A 14,446-nucleotide genomic window follows, 5' to 3' on the forward strand; every position below is an offset into this window, starting at 1 on the left:
GATTTTTAATTGTATTTTCCCATTACCATTTAGGGCCCTTATACCCTGTCCCCCCAACACTGCTATCCATGACCATGAGTCCTTTTCCCCTTGTGCTCAGTCCCTGCACCCCTTACCCTCCCCCACCTTAGCTGTCATCCTGCTCTCTGTCTATGAGTCTGTCCTATTTTGCCTGTTAGTTCAGTTTGTTCATTAGATTCCACATATGACTAAAATCACATGGTATTTGTCTTTCTCTGACTGGCTCATTTCACATAACATAATGTTCTCCAGGTCTATCTATACTGTTGCAAAGGGTAAAACTTTCTTCTTTTTTGTGGCTGAGAAGTATACCACTGTATAATGACATGATACCATACACAAAGAATTCCAAAGATTCCACCAAGAAACTATTAGCACTCATAAATGAATTCAGCAAAGTGGCAGGATACAAAATTAATATCTAGAAATCAGTTGCATTTTTACATGCCAATAACAAACTAAGAGAAAGGGAAATTTAAAAAACAAATTAAAATTGCATCAGAAAGAAAAAATACCTAGGCATAAATATAACCAAGGATGTAATAGACCAATACTCAGAAAATTATAAGACACTGAAGAAAGAAATTGAAAAGAGACAAATAAGTGGAACACTGTATTCATGGATAGGAAGAATTAACATCATTAAAATGTCCACACTACCCAAAGCAATCTATAGATTCAATGCAATTTCTATCAAGATTTCAATGATATATTTCACAGAGCTAGAAGAACTATTTTAAAAATTTATGTGGAACCACAAAAGGCCCCACATAGCAACAGTGATCCTAAGAAAGAAGAACAAAGTTGGAGGAATCATGGTACCTAATATGAAATTATAAGACCATAGTAATCAAAACAGCCTGGTACTGGTATAAGAACAGACACGTACATCTATGAAACTGAATAGAGAACACGGAAATAAATCCACACCTTTATAGTCAATTAATATTTGACAGAGGAAGTAAACACATAAAATGAACTAAAGATAGTTTATTCAATAAATGGTGTTGGGAAAATTGAACAGGTATGTGCAGAAAAATGAAACTACACTACCTTCTTACACCACACACAGGAATAAATTCAAAATGGATTAAAGACTTAAATGTTAGACCTGAAACCATAAAAACTGTAGAAGAAAATATAGGCAGCCAAATCTCAAACAGAGTTTGTAGCAATATTTTATCAGATATATTCCTCAGGCAAGGCATACAAAAGAAAAAAATAAACAAATGGGAGCACATCAGACTAAAAAGTTCTTGCACAGCAAAGGATAACATCAATAAAATAAAAACACAACCCACAGAATGGGAGAACATATTTGCTGATACACCCGATAAAGGGTTAATATCCAAAATTCATAAAGAACTTACAAAATGCAACAACAAAAAACAAACAAGCCAATTAAAAAATGTTCACTGGACCTGAATAGACACTTCTCCTAAGAGGACATACAGATGGCCAAGAGACATATGAAAAGATGCTCATCATCACTAATCAAAAAATAAATGAAAATTAAAACCACAATGAGCTATCACTTCATACCTGTCAGAATGGCCATCATCAATAAATCAACAAACAACAAGTGCTGGTGAGGACATGAAGAAAGGGGAACTCTTTTTGCACTAATGGTGGGAATGCAGACTGGTGCAGCCACTGTGGAAAACAGTATGGAGATACCTCAAAAAATTTAAAATGGATCTGCCTTTTGACCCAGAAATACCACTTCTGGGAATATACCCAAAGGAACCCAAAACACTAATTTGAAAGAACATAAGTACCCCTGTGTTCATTGCAGCATTATTTACAATCTCCAAGATATGGAAGCAGCCCAAGTATCCATCAGTAGGTGAGTGGATAAAGCAACAATGGGACATTTACGCAGAGCTGGAATCATTGGACTGCATCCCTCTGGAAGGCTCTTGTCCAGGACTCAAATGGACACTGTGTTGTGCGGTTACAGCACAGGTGGAGTTCAAAACAATGGTGATAAGAATGCTCAAGGACCTTAGGGGAAGAACAGATGATCTCAGTGAGAACTTAAACAAGGAGATAGTAAGCATTAAAAGGGATATAGAACCCATAAAAAAGAACCAGTTATAAATAAAAAATTTCTGAAATGAAGAATACACTAGAAGGAATCAACAACAGGTTGGATGAAGCAGAGTACCAAACCAGTGATTTAGAGGACAAGATAACAGAAAACACCCAAGCAGAACAACAAAAAGAAAAAAGAATTTCTTAAAATGAGGAAAGTCTGGGGGACCACAGGGGCAACATCAAGTGTAACAACATCCACATCACAGAGGTACCAGAAGGAGGAGAGAGAGCAAGGATTTGAAAACTTGAAGAAATAATGGCTGAAAACTTCACTAACCTGGTAAAGGAAGAAGTCACACGAGTGCAGGAAGTGCAGAGAGCCCCAAACTACATGAACCCAAAGATAGTCACATCAAGATACATCATAATTAAAAAGACATAGGTTAAAGATAAAGATAGAATCTTAAAAGCATCAAGAAAAAGGCAGTCACCTACAAGAGGGCTAGCGTAAAACTGTCAGCTGATTTCTCAACAGAAACAGTTCAGGCCAGAAGGGATTGGCAAGAAATATTCAAAGTGATGAAAGCAAGCACCTATAACCAAGATTACTCTACCCAGCAAGGCTATCATTACTTTAAATATAAATGAATTAACTGTTCCAATAAAAGGACATGGGGCGACTGTATGCATAAGAAAACATGATCCGTGTATATGCTGTCTACAAGAGACAAAAGATGCACACAGACTGAAAGTGAAGGGGTGGAAAAGATACTCCACGCAAATGCAAGTGAAAATGTAAGCTGGGGCAGTAACACCTGTATGAGACAAAGCAGACTTCAAAACAAAGGCCATAATGAGAGACAAAGAAGGGTCGATCCAACAAAGAACATATAACCCTTGTAAACATACGCACCCAATATAGGAGCATCGAAATGTGTAAAGAAATTCTTGATGAACATATGGGAGAGACTGACAGTAATATAGCAATAGCAGGGGATTTTAACACCCCATTGACATCAATGGGTAGATCTTCCAGAACAAAAAATCAGCAAGGAAACAGTGACCTTAAAGTACACGCTACAACCGATGGATTTAATTGATATTTACAGAGCATTTCACCCCCAAAGCAGCAAAATATATATTCATTTCCAGGGCACATGGTACATTCTCTAGGATAGACCACATGTTAGGACACAAAACAAGTCTTAATAAATTTAAGATTGAAATCATATCAAGCACCTTCTCTTACCACAATGGTTGAAACTAGAAATCAATTATAAGAGTAAATCTGAAAAACACATAAACTCAGGGAGGCCAAATAATACATTACTAAACAATGTGTAGGTTACGTATTATTTCGCCTCCATGTGTTTAATAAGATCAAAAGTTACCTTAAGACCAATGAAAATGAACACACAACAACCAAAACTCTATGGGACACAGCAAACGCAGTCCAAGAGGGAAAGAAGCAGGAAAAACCTCAAATAAACAATCTAACCTTACACCTAAAAGAACTAGAATTGGAACCACAAACAAAGCACAGAGTAAGTGGAAGAAAGGAAATAATAAAGATTAGAGCAGAAATGAATGACATAGAGACTGAAAAAACAATACAAAAGACCAATGAAAATGAGAGCTGGTTCTTTGAAAAGATAAAGAATATTGACAAACTTCTGACTAGACTCATAAAATTTAAAAAAGAAAAGACCCAATTAAATAAAATCAGAAATGAAAGAGGAGAAATAACAACTACCATCACAGGAATACGAAGGGTAATAAGAAAATATTACAAACAACCACATGCCAACAAATTGGACAACTGAGTGAAAGAGATAAATTCCTAGAAACATACAATATTCCAAAACTGAATCGGGGGAATCAGAGAATCAGAACAGACAGATCACAACTAATGAAATTGAAACAATAATCAAAGAATTCCTAGCAAACAAAAGTCCTGGACCAGATGGCTTTACAGGTGAATTTTACCAAACATTCAAAGAAGAAATAACAGCTATCTTTCTGAAACTTCCAAAAAAATGTGAGAGGAGGAAAGACCCCCAAGCTCACTTTACGAGGCCAGCATTATCCTAATCCTAAAACTGGATAAAGATACTACAAAAAAATTATAGGCCAATATCTCTGATGAACATAGATTCTCAATAAAACATTAGCAAACTGGGCCCAACAATACAGTAAAAAGATCATATGCCATGATCAAGTGGGATTTCTGCTGGGGATGCAAGGTTGGTACAATATTTGCAAATCAATAAATGTAATATGCCACATAAACAAAATGAAAGAGAAAAATCATGTGGTCGTATGAATAGATGCAGGAAGAGCATTTGACAAAATCCAACACCCATTTATAATAAAACCTCTCAGCGAAGTGAGAATAGAGGGAACACACCTCAACATAATAAGGGCCATATATGACAAACCCACAGCCAGCATCACACTCAATGAGCAAACAGTAGAAGTATTTGACTTAAGATCAGGAACAAGACAAGGGTGTCTGCTTTCGCCACTCTTATTCAACATAGCACTGGAAGTTCTAGCCACCACAATCAGACAAGAAGAAGGAACAAAAGGCATTCAAATCGGAAAGAAAGACATAAAACTGTCATTATTTGCAGATGACATGATACTGTATATAGATAGCCCTGAAGACTCCATCAAAAAACCACTAGAACTGATAAATTCAGTAAAGTAGCAGAGTACAAAATTAAGAATCAGAAATTGCTAGCATTTTTATACACCAAAAATGAACTACCAGAAAGAGAAACTAAGAGAACAATCCCAGTCTTCTCACTGAGTTCCTTTCTGTCAACATGTGGCGGTTCATGGATTCACAGAAGAACAAGAGACAAGTCACAGAGCTCGCATTGTTTTGCGTCCTATCTCCAGAGGTATATTCTGCTGTTTTGTGAGACATTCTGGCAGGGCGGGGATCCCATTTATAATTGCAACAAAAAAAATAATAATAATAAGGTACCTAGGAATAAATTTAACCAAGGAGGTAAAATACCCATACTCAGAAAATCATAAGATACTGAAGGAAGAAACTGACAAAGATACAAATATGTGAAACATATATCATGTTCGTGGATAGGAAGAATTAACATCATTACTATGTCCAAACTACCCAAAGCAATCTATAGATTCAAGGCAATTCCTATCAAAATACCGATGTCAAATTTCACAGAACTAAAACAAATATTTCAATAATTTATACTGAACCACAAAAGACATCATATACCCTCAGCAATCTTGAGAAAGAAGAATAAAGTTAGAAGTATCACACTACCTAATGTCAAATTACACTACAAGTCCAGAGTAATCAAAACAGCATGGTACTGGCATACAAACAGACCTATAGATCAATAAAGTAGAACAGAGAACCCAGAAATAAATCCAGGGCTTTATGGCTCATTATTATTTGACAAAGGAGGCAAGAGCATACAATGGGGTAAAGACAGTCTAGTCAATAAATGGTGTTTGGAAAATTGGACAGATCATGAAAAAAAAAATGAAACTAGACCGCCTCTTTACACCATACTCAAGAATAAACTCAAAATGGGTTGAAGACTTAAATGTAAGACTTGAAACCATAAACATCCTAGAAGAAAACATAGGCAGTAAAACATCAGATATTTCTTGTAGCAATATTTTTTCTGATATACTCATACCTCCTCAGGCAAAGAAAACAAAAGAAAAAAACAATTGGGACTACATCAAACTCAAAAAATTTGCACTCAGAGGAGACCATCAACAAAATAGACAACCCACTGAATGGGATCATTGCCAATGATACATCTCATAGAGGATTAATATCCGAAATACATAAAGAACTCAGACAAGTCAACACACCAAAAAACCCCAAATAGTTCAATTAAAAATTGGGCAGAGGATCTGAATAGACACTTCTCCACGGAGGACATACAGATGGTCGATAGACATATGAAAAGATGCTCAACGTGACTTATCATCAGAGAAATGCAAATTAAAACCACAATGAGATATCACCTCACACCTGTCAGAATGGCCATCTATCATCAATAAATCAACAAACAACAAGTGCTGGTGAGAAGCATGTGGAGAAAAGGGAACCCTAGTGCACTGCTGGTGGGAATGCAGCTCAGTGCAGCCACTGTGGAAAACAGTATGGAGATACCTTGAAAAATCAAAAATGGAACTACCTTTTGATCCAGAGATTCCACTTCTGGGTATGTATCCAAAGAAATTCAAATCACCAATTCAAAGAGATACGCACACCCTTATGTTCACTGCAGCATTATTTACAGTAGCCAAGATTGGGAAGCAGCCCAAGTGTCCATCAGCAGACACGTGGATAAAAAAGCTGCGGTACATTTATACAACGGAACACTACTCAGCTGTAAAAATTAAGGAGATCTTACCTTTTGCAACAGCATGGATGGACATAGAGGGTATTATGGCAAGTGAAAGTAGTCAGACAGAGAAAGACAAATACCACGTGATTTCACTTATATGTAGGAACTAATGAACAAAATAAACAAACAAAATAGAAACAGACTCATATATACAAAGAACAAACTGACAGCTGTCAGGGGGGATGAAATAAGTGAAGGGATTGAGGAAAAACTCACAGACGCAGGCATCATGTTAGTGATTACCACAGCGAAGGGGGCGGGGACAAGTAGAAGAAGGTAAAAGGGGGATAAATGGTGATGGAAGGAGACTCGACTGTGGGTCGTGAACACACAATACAATATACAGATAATATATTATAGAATGGTGCACCTGAAACCTATTTAATTAAACATAACCCCCCAAATTCAATAAATAAATATGTATTTATATATATGTAATTGGGGGTGTATATATATATATATATGTGTGTGTGTATATATATATATATGTGTGTATATATATATATATGTGTGTGTGTGTGTGTGTGTATATATATATATATATATTTTTTTTTTTTTTTTTTCAACCCACCCCAGCCAACTCTGACTTATCTGCCACGTAGCTAAGACATCGTGGTCGATTTCCCAGGAAGTCGTGCACCTGTTCCACACTGGGGACATTATCCCAGCCATCAAGTAATGACAGGGATTCCGTACCACAAAGAGAGCTGAGCACGAAGACAGAGCAGCGAGCACCAGGGAAATGAGCTGGAGCAGGGGCTGTCCCAGGGACAGGACGGAGAGCCACGCCACGTGAAAGGAGGTCTCACGGTGAGAGGGGAGGGGGCGCAGGCAGTGACTCTGCAGACAGGATGTCTGGCCTGGAGACCAGCTCGAAGCACCTTCCTTTCACTAGCAGCCAGTCTCAAAGCAGGAGAGAACGTCTTCAGTGGGATGAGTGTAACATGAATTGAGTGAGTTTGCCCAGAATTATGTTTACATCCACCAGGGGGGTTGGGGGACCCTATCCAATATTAAAGTAATTACTTTTTAAATTTTTTAAATTAAATGTATTGGGGTAGCATTGATTAATAAATTACTTTTAAAATGTAAGCTGCTTTTACTCATACTCCATGTGCAATTTTAAAACTTCATTCCTGTTTTATGTGGGAGTTCATCTGAGATTTCAAAATATCCTCACAGAGCATACAACTATCTACACAAAAATCAGTTCAAACTGGAGTAGAATTTAGAGTAAAATCCCTCCAGGCAAGGCCCAGAGCCAGTGAGAGACAAGAAACCAAGAGGTGGCATGAGTAGAGATGGACCCTGGGAACCCGTCACTGCTGATATCAGAAATAGGGATTCTCACTGGACAGGCGTGGAAAGAAAACTGCAGAATGCTTCACCTGCCCGTGGGAGGTCTCCCTCTGTGAGCACACTCCCACGTTCTCATTGCTCAGGCCTGCCGAGAGCCCGAGGGCTCCCAAATCTGTATCAGTCCTGGACCCCAAACCCTCTCCATCCCAGAGTCCCTTCTCCTTCTCTCCTCTTTGGTCCCAGAATTTTGCTAAACCAATGACTCTGTCCCTAACCATCCTCTTCCTTGCAAATGGAAGCCCTTTTGGTTTTCAGAACTATTATGGGCTGGCATTTCTAGCCAAGATTAAAAACAACCCCACCAGAAGGCCTGTGAGATGTGGCTTCCTGAGAGCCCGAGGCCTTGGGAATGCAAATCAGGAAATGAGCCAGTTGCCACTGTCACTTACCAGAGAAAACTGCCATTTGCACCTACACTCCAGATCCCCCATGGCTGCAAATAAATCAGGGGCCCATTCAAACCAGTTCCCATCACGGCCTGAGAGCTCCAGTGGAGGTGGATTTGGGAAAAGGAGTGAGAGGACAAAGCTCTGAAAATGGGGACTGATGAGTCCATGTCACTGTCAATTCCCATTAGCCGGATGAGAGTCAGTTTCAGCGGCTGGCCCTCCCACCCCTCCCCCAGAGACCCCTTCCCATGCTTTCAGTAAGGACATCCTCTGTAATAATGTCATCATCGCCAGTGGCATGTCTTCAGGCCTGGAGCAAACTACAGTGATTAGTGAAACATTTCAATATACAGTGATAGTAACAGCTAACAGTGGGCATGAAGCAGAAACCAGGTCCACTTTGATCTTGCTCACAAACAGATTTTCCTGAAGTCACTTCTATCCGCACACCTGAATGTAGTAATTCCCTTCCCAGCAACCCGTATGGAGCTCCCTAAATTCCACTGCATCATATCATATCATATCACAAAATATCAGTTAAAAACCTGTTTGCTTTAAGGTTCTAAGCTTCCAGATTCTGGCCTGGATTTCCCTAAGGGACTGTATGTGACTTCTGTTCTACAGCTTTGACCTCCTGTCTACACTGAAGCTTCCCCTCTTAGGAACTCCACAAAGTTCGTCTGTATTCATCTAGAGCAGGCTAGGCTAGGCCGCAATGCACTCGCGGTCCTAATGTCCTTGTTCTTAGGAAACCCACTGACGTATCTAGGGGTGAAGGGGCATCATACCTAAGGCTTCCTCTCACACAGCTCATGGGAGAAAGACACATGTACAAGGTCTGTCCGGAAAAAGTCCAGCCATTGTTAGTATAACAAGAACGGTTTGCACAGCACTGATGTAACCTGGCAGCCAAGGAGAGTGGACTGGGATGTGCATGTGTGAACAATGACGACTTCACTGTACTAGGCAGTGGGGGCGGTAGACACCATTGAGTAAGCGTGTGTACTGTGTGGCTGTCACACTCAAAATCATTGAGCAAGTAAAGCAACGAATCTGCATCAGATTTTGCATTAAGCTTGAACATTTCTCCACAGAAACTGTTTGGATGACTCGGAAGGCCGCAGCTTTAGGCAGCTGGTGATTGGCACCTTCATGACCACAGCGCACCTGCTCCTGCATCACGTCTCATGCGGAGTTTTTTTTTGGTGAAACATCAAATCACTCAGGTGACTCAGCCCTGCTACAGCCCAGATTTGGTGCCCTGAGACTTCTGGCTTTTCTCAAAACTAAAATCACCTTTGAAAGGGAAGATATTTCAGACCATCAGTGAGATTCAGGAGAATATGATGGTGCAGCTGATGGAAATTGGGAGAACTGTGTGAGGTGCCAAGGTGCCTACTATGGAGGGGACCAATGTGTCATTGTCCCATGTACAGTGTTTCTTGTATCTTGTATCTTCTTCAATACATGTCTCTCTATTTTTCATGTTACCTGGCTGGACACCTTGTGGACAGACCTTGTATATAGTATTTAGAGAGAAGAACCAAGCGAAGTGGTAAGTTAGCAACATTTAGGTAATCTGGATGAAGGGCCTGCAGGAGTCCTTTGTGCCCTCTCGCAACTTTTCTACAAGTCTGAATTTCAGTCAAAATAGAAGTTAAAAGAAAGAAAAATTACCTTAGAAGAGGGGTGGGCTTTAAAGGAAATAATATCTATGAAAAAAATGCTCTATAAATTATAAAGCGCCATGTAAGTGTTTTTAAAGTAAAAATTATACTATTTAAGGTATCTGATTAAATTCATTTTCCCTAAAAAAAGGTCTGAATTTTTTTAAGATTTATTTATTTTTAGAGAGAGGGGAAGGGAAAGAGAAAGAGGGGGAGAGAAACATCAACATAAGAGAGAAACATCAATCGGTTACCTTTCATACATGCCCTAACCGGGGACCGAACCTGCAACCCAGGCCTGTGCCCTGACCAGGAATCCACCTGGCGACCTTTTGCTTTGTAGGACTATGAGCCACACCAATTAAGCCACACCGGTCAGGGCAAAATCTGAAAGTTTAATGGCTTCAGAAACACATGCCCATTTCTTGCTCATCCAAAGCCCCCGCAGGCCCAGGAACTCCCAGGGAAGCCGTTCTCCACAGGACATGGCAGGGACCCAGGCTGCTCAGAGTCAGCACTCCACCAGCTCAAACATAGCCCTAGGGGCCGCGTTAGCAGGTGACCCGCCGCACTTGCTCTTCTGTGTATTGGTGAGGATGCTGAATTTACTCACAGCCCAGGGCCAGAGTTAATGACACGGCCCCGCCTACCTATGTGGGGACGATATGCAGGGGCTCCCACGCCACAGTAGTGCAGCATTCCTGTCTCTGGTCCAGCATCTCCTCAAGCGCCCAGTTTCTGCAGGACTGAAAACTCTTTCACAAGAATGTGGAGAAGGAGCAAAGGGGAAGACAGGTACATGTCTTACTTTTTCCCCTCATTTCCTTGTGATCAGCCTCCCGACACTCCAAGGGATGCCCTCCCTGACCCCCAGTACAACAGAGCAGGTGGCACTGTCTCCTTTAGGGATCATCTGGATAGTGCCCCCCCCTTCAGAAACGTAGTGGTTTACACTTGTCCAAATACAAAACAACCTCTTGATCACGGGGGTGTCAGAGACTCGGGAGAACACGTGAACACAGCAGTGAGACCACACAAAGGCACACAGCAAAGAGCATGAATTTAAGCATTTTCAGATTCCACAAACAGTGAGCAACACCCACTCTATACCCAGTTTCTCTACATCTAGTATTCGCAGCACCCCTTATTTCCAGCCCCACCAAGCTTCAGCCCCCTTAGAACAGACACGCCTGAAAGCCACAGCCAGCACTCAAGGTGTCTGAAAAGTGAGAGCAAAGGGAACCTCTTCCAGGGAAGGAGACAAACCCCTCTCTCCTCCTCCCCCCCAAAAAACAAGTGCAGGGTACAAGGCATTATAGTGTCAAACACATGGGCTGTGGGGGAGGAGGAGCCTCCTGGGGAAGGATGGGGAAAGGGATCTAAGGCAGGGCAGTAATGAAGAAAGCAAGGGCTGCTTGAGTTCACTGTATTCCTCTGAGAAAGGCCACAGGGCTGCTCTGCAAGGAGAGTGGGCGTTCCAAGGTCTGCCCGCTAGCTGGCAGCTCAGCCCACCCCCAAGGTCACACCGCTTATCTCACTCACAGAGTAAGGACAGTGCTAGTCCTCCCTCCATGAGCCTTGAAGATCTGGCCCCAAAGCAGCCTCCCTGCTTTCTCCATCGCAACTGAGAGCCTCGAGTTCCCTTCACAGAGCTCTCCTCCTCCTTGGGCTCCTGGGCCCCTTCTTGAAGCATCGTTGTGTGATGGAGCATACAAGCACGCTTATAGGCATGTCTCCATTTCTTCCCTCCCTCCTTCCCTCTTCCTCTCTTTCTGTCTTTTCCTTCTTCCCCCCCTCTTCCTCTCTTCCTTCCCACTTTCTCTTCTCCTACCTTTCCTCCTTCCATCCTTTCCCTTTTATTGACAAAGTACTTACCAAGAGCCTAACGTGTGGCCAGGCACAACCTCCTTCATTTCAAAAATAACGCTAAGTTACGCAATTCCAAGTAAAAAGCACTGGTCCCCAGGTAGACAGCTATAAGTACGGGGAGAGAGACAGAATCCAGCTTCCATTGATCCTTCTGCCCACCCACCCCAGAAAAACAGACATACCCAGACCCCCAGATTCTGTTCTTTGCCAGCCAATCCAAAGTAAGAGTTTGGGCCTGGAGCAGCTTGCACCCACATAAACAACAAGCGTAAGCAATGCCCCACTTGCGATCTCTGCAACGCACCTGGAGTCCTTTGTAAAGTTCATTCCTCCTTGGCACCTAGGCTCAGGGAGCTCTGCCTAACAGCCCTCACCACTCCCTGCCACTCCCCAGGGCACCCTGGAGCCTGGGCCACTTCTCGGGACCTGTTCTCATGCCTTACATTTCCCAGGGCCCTATATTGATGAGGAAGACGCAAAACATCCACTGGTTTCCTTGCACTATGCTTGTTACCTGCTGCCTTTTATCTTGACCCATCCACTCCATTCAAACAGAAATACCAATGTCTCATCTCCCGCACAAAACACACATCCAATTTGGTGCTCTGTAATCTCCCTCCAAAAATTGTCCCTCACCCCAAACCTCTTTGTAGAGCAGTTAGTAGATTTGTCATTATGGAATTCTTAACATGGGCATTATAACTACATATCACATGTAATAAAAAAAAAAAGGAGATACTAATTCTGGTTTTAGCCTAATGATCGCCACTCACTGTGTTCAGTCTTACACGGGGCCTGCTCTCCTGTGCTCTGGACTCCAGGAGGAAGGAAGGGAGCAGGATCGTCCAGCCATAGGGGAGAATCTTGGGTTTAGACGTCTAATTGGTGTCTTCAAGAAGCCCATGAAGGTTTTCTGTTACCATTTGAGGGTTTAGGCAGGCCAGACAGTCACACGTTGGGAAGCATGCTAAAGTCTCATTCAGTGTGGCAGAGCCACACATACCCCCACCTGCCTGTGGCAGCCGCTCGCCCCACCTCTTCCTGCCAGCACAGATTTGCAATGGTATCCACCTGTTCCTCCCCATGGGCACGTCCACAGGTACCAGCCCACGTCCTTCCACCATTCCCCCACTCTTTTCTCTCCTTTCTCTACCTTCCCCCCGGCCCAAATTTCTAGATGAGGGGAAAATCATCCAGTGCTCATCGGAAAGCCATGGGCCTCTGAGCACCTGCCCCCAACTCCTCCGCTTCCCAGGGCAGAGGATTCAACACCCAGCCACCCCTCCCCATCTGGGAAGGGGGTCTTTCCTGTTCACGGAGTGAATCAACAGCGTCTTGAAGTCCCCTCTCCCCCAAAATCACTCGTGCCAGGTTCATTCAATGAGCTGGTTCTACAGGGGACCATGTGGATGCTTTCTCTCCCCATAATGAGGGCATTGCCTTCAGGTTCACTGCTGAACAGTTCCTTTCTCCAGCCACGAGCTGCCCTCCAGGTAGAGCCCGTGGCTTTCCAGACGTGTTGGGAATTAATACAGCAGAATTTCCCATTTAAAAAAAAAGTGCGGTCCTACTGTGATCAAAACCTCTCTCCAGCTAGGCCTGAGCCGCTCAGCTGCTCTCCCGCTCCAGTGACGGGGAAGGCTGGGGTGAGTCCTGTTTTCCTCACACCTCCCTTCCCACTTGCTCAGCTGCTTCCAGGTCCTGGCAGGAGGCAGGGGCAAGAAGGGAGTTGGAAGCACAGGGTATGACTTGACCGCTGCTAGTGCACCTGGCTGCTCGGGGCCCTGTGCTTGGCATGTGCCCACATACTGATTGCAGTGGGCAGAACAACGCCCTCCTCAGAGATGTCTTCATTCTGACGTGGGACACCTTGTAGGCATGTCACCTTCCATGGTAAACGGGACTTGGCACATGTGATGAAGTTTAGGACCTTCAGGTGGGACGATCCTGCATTATCCAGATGGAACCAACGGAATCACAAGCATCTTTGTAAGAGGGAGGCAGGAGGGGTGGAGGCAGAGGAGATGTGATGATGGAAGCGAAGAGAGCCTGCGGAAAACTACTTCACTAGTGATCAGAAGGCGAGTGTAAAGGGACCACCCGAGATGCATTACTTCTGCTCCCAGTGAGAGCTGGGCAGGTGTGAGGCCTTAGGCAGCTCCCGGCACTCCCGAAGGCCTTGCTTAGTTCGCTCATCCCGATTGGTGAGCTCTCGGGTCACGTGCAGTACCAGTATCCTCGTCCTCTGATGTTTTGGATTCTTCAGAAAAGGTTCTGTAGTGAACTCAAGTTAGTCTGTTTAAGAAGCGTAGTTTTTCAAAAACAAATATTAACTGATCTGTTAATAAGAGAAACTTTACTAAAAGAATATGTTTTCTCATGAAAACTGAAACGATTCTGACCATGAATATAAAGATTCAGAGCTCTCCCTGAAAGTGGGCAGGTAAAACTCTTAGCCAACTGCCTTAAGACAGGTTTTCAAAGGTTTTCAAAGTTTTTCTCCGGTTCCTGTGTAGAGGGAGGAAAAAAAAAAAAAAGGGCATGCCCGCCCACTAGTGGACGAATTGAGTAATTGATCGATTTGTTCAAGCAGGACTCAAGCTCCGTCTTGTGGTGAAAACTGTCAGTCAGCTAAGCTTTAGAGCCATCACCTAATTACTGTATTTTTCAGACTATAAGATGCACATTCCCCCCC

General features: G+C 42.8%; 1 protein-coding gene and 1 non-coding gene across 2 annotated transcripts in view; one reads left to right on the forward strand and one right to left on the reverse strand.

Moving 5' to 3' along the window:
* KEL (Kell metallo-endopeptidase (Kell blood group)) overlaps positions 1–14,446 on the reverse strand; it is a 171,567-nt gene that overhangs the window by 116,369 nt on the left and 40,752 nt on the right. The window lies entirely within an intron of this gene.
* Positions 4,858–4,992, forward strand: LOC112316172 (small nucleolar RNA SNORA75). The gene has a single exon (XR_002975976.1). It is a non-coding gene; the product is annotated as a small nucleolar RNA SNORA75 (small nucleolar RNA).

The sequence above is a fragment of the Desmodus rotundus genome, chromosome 6 (genome assembly GCF_022682495.2).
Source record: "Desmodus rotundus isolate HL8 chromosome 6, HLdesRot8A.1, whole genome shotgun sequence".
NCBI lineage: Eukaryota > Metazoa > Chordata > Mammalia > Chiroptera > Phyllostomidae > Desmodus > Desmodus rotundus.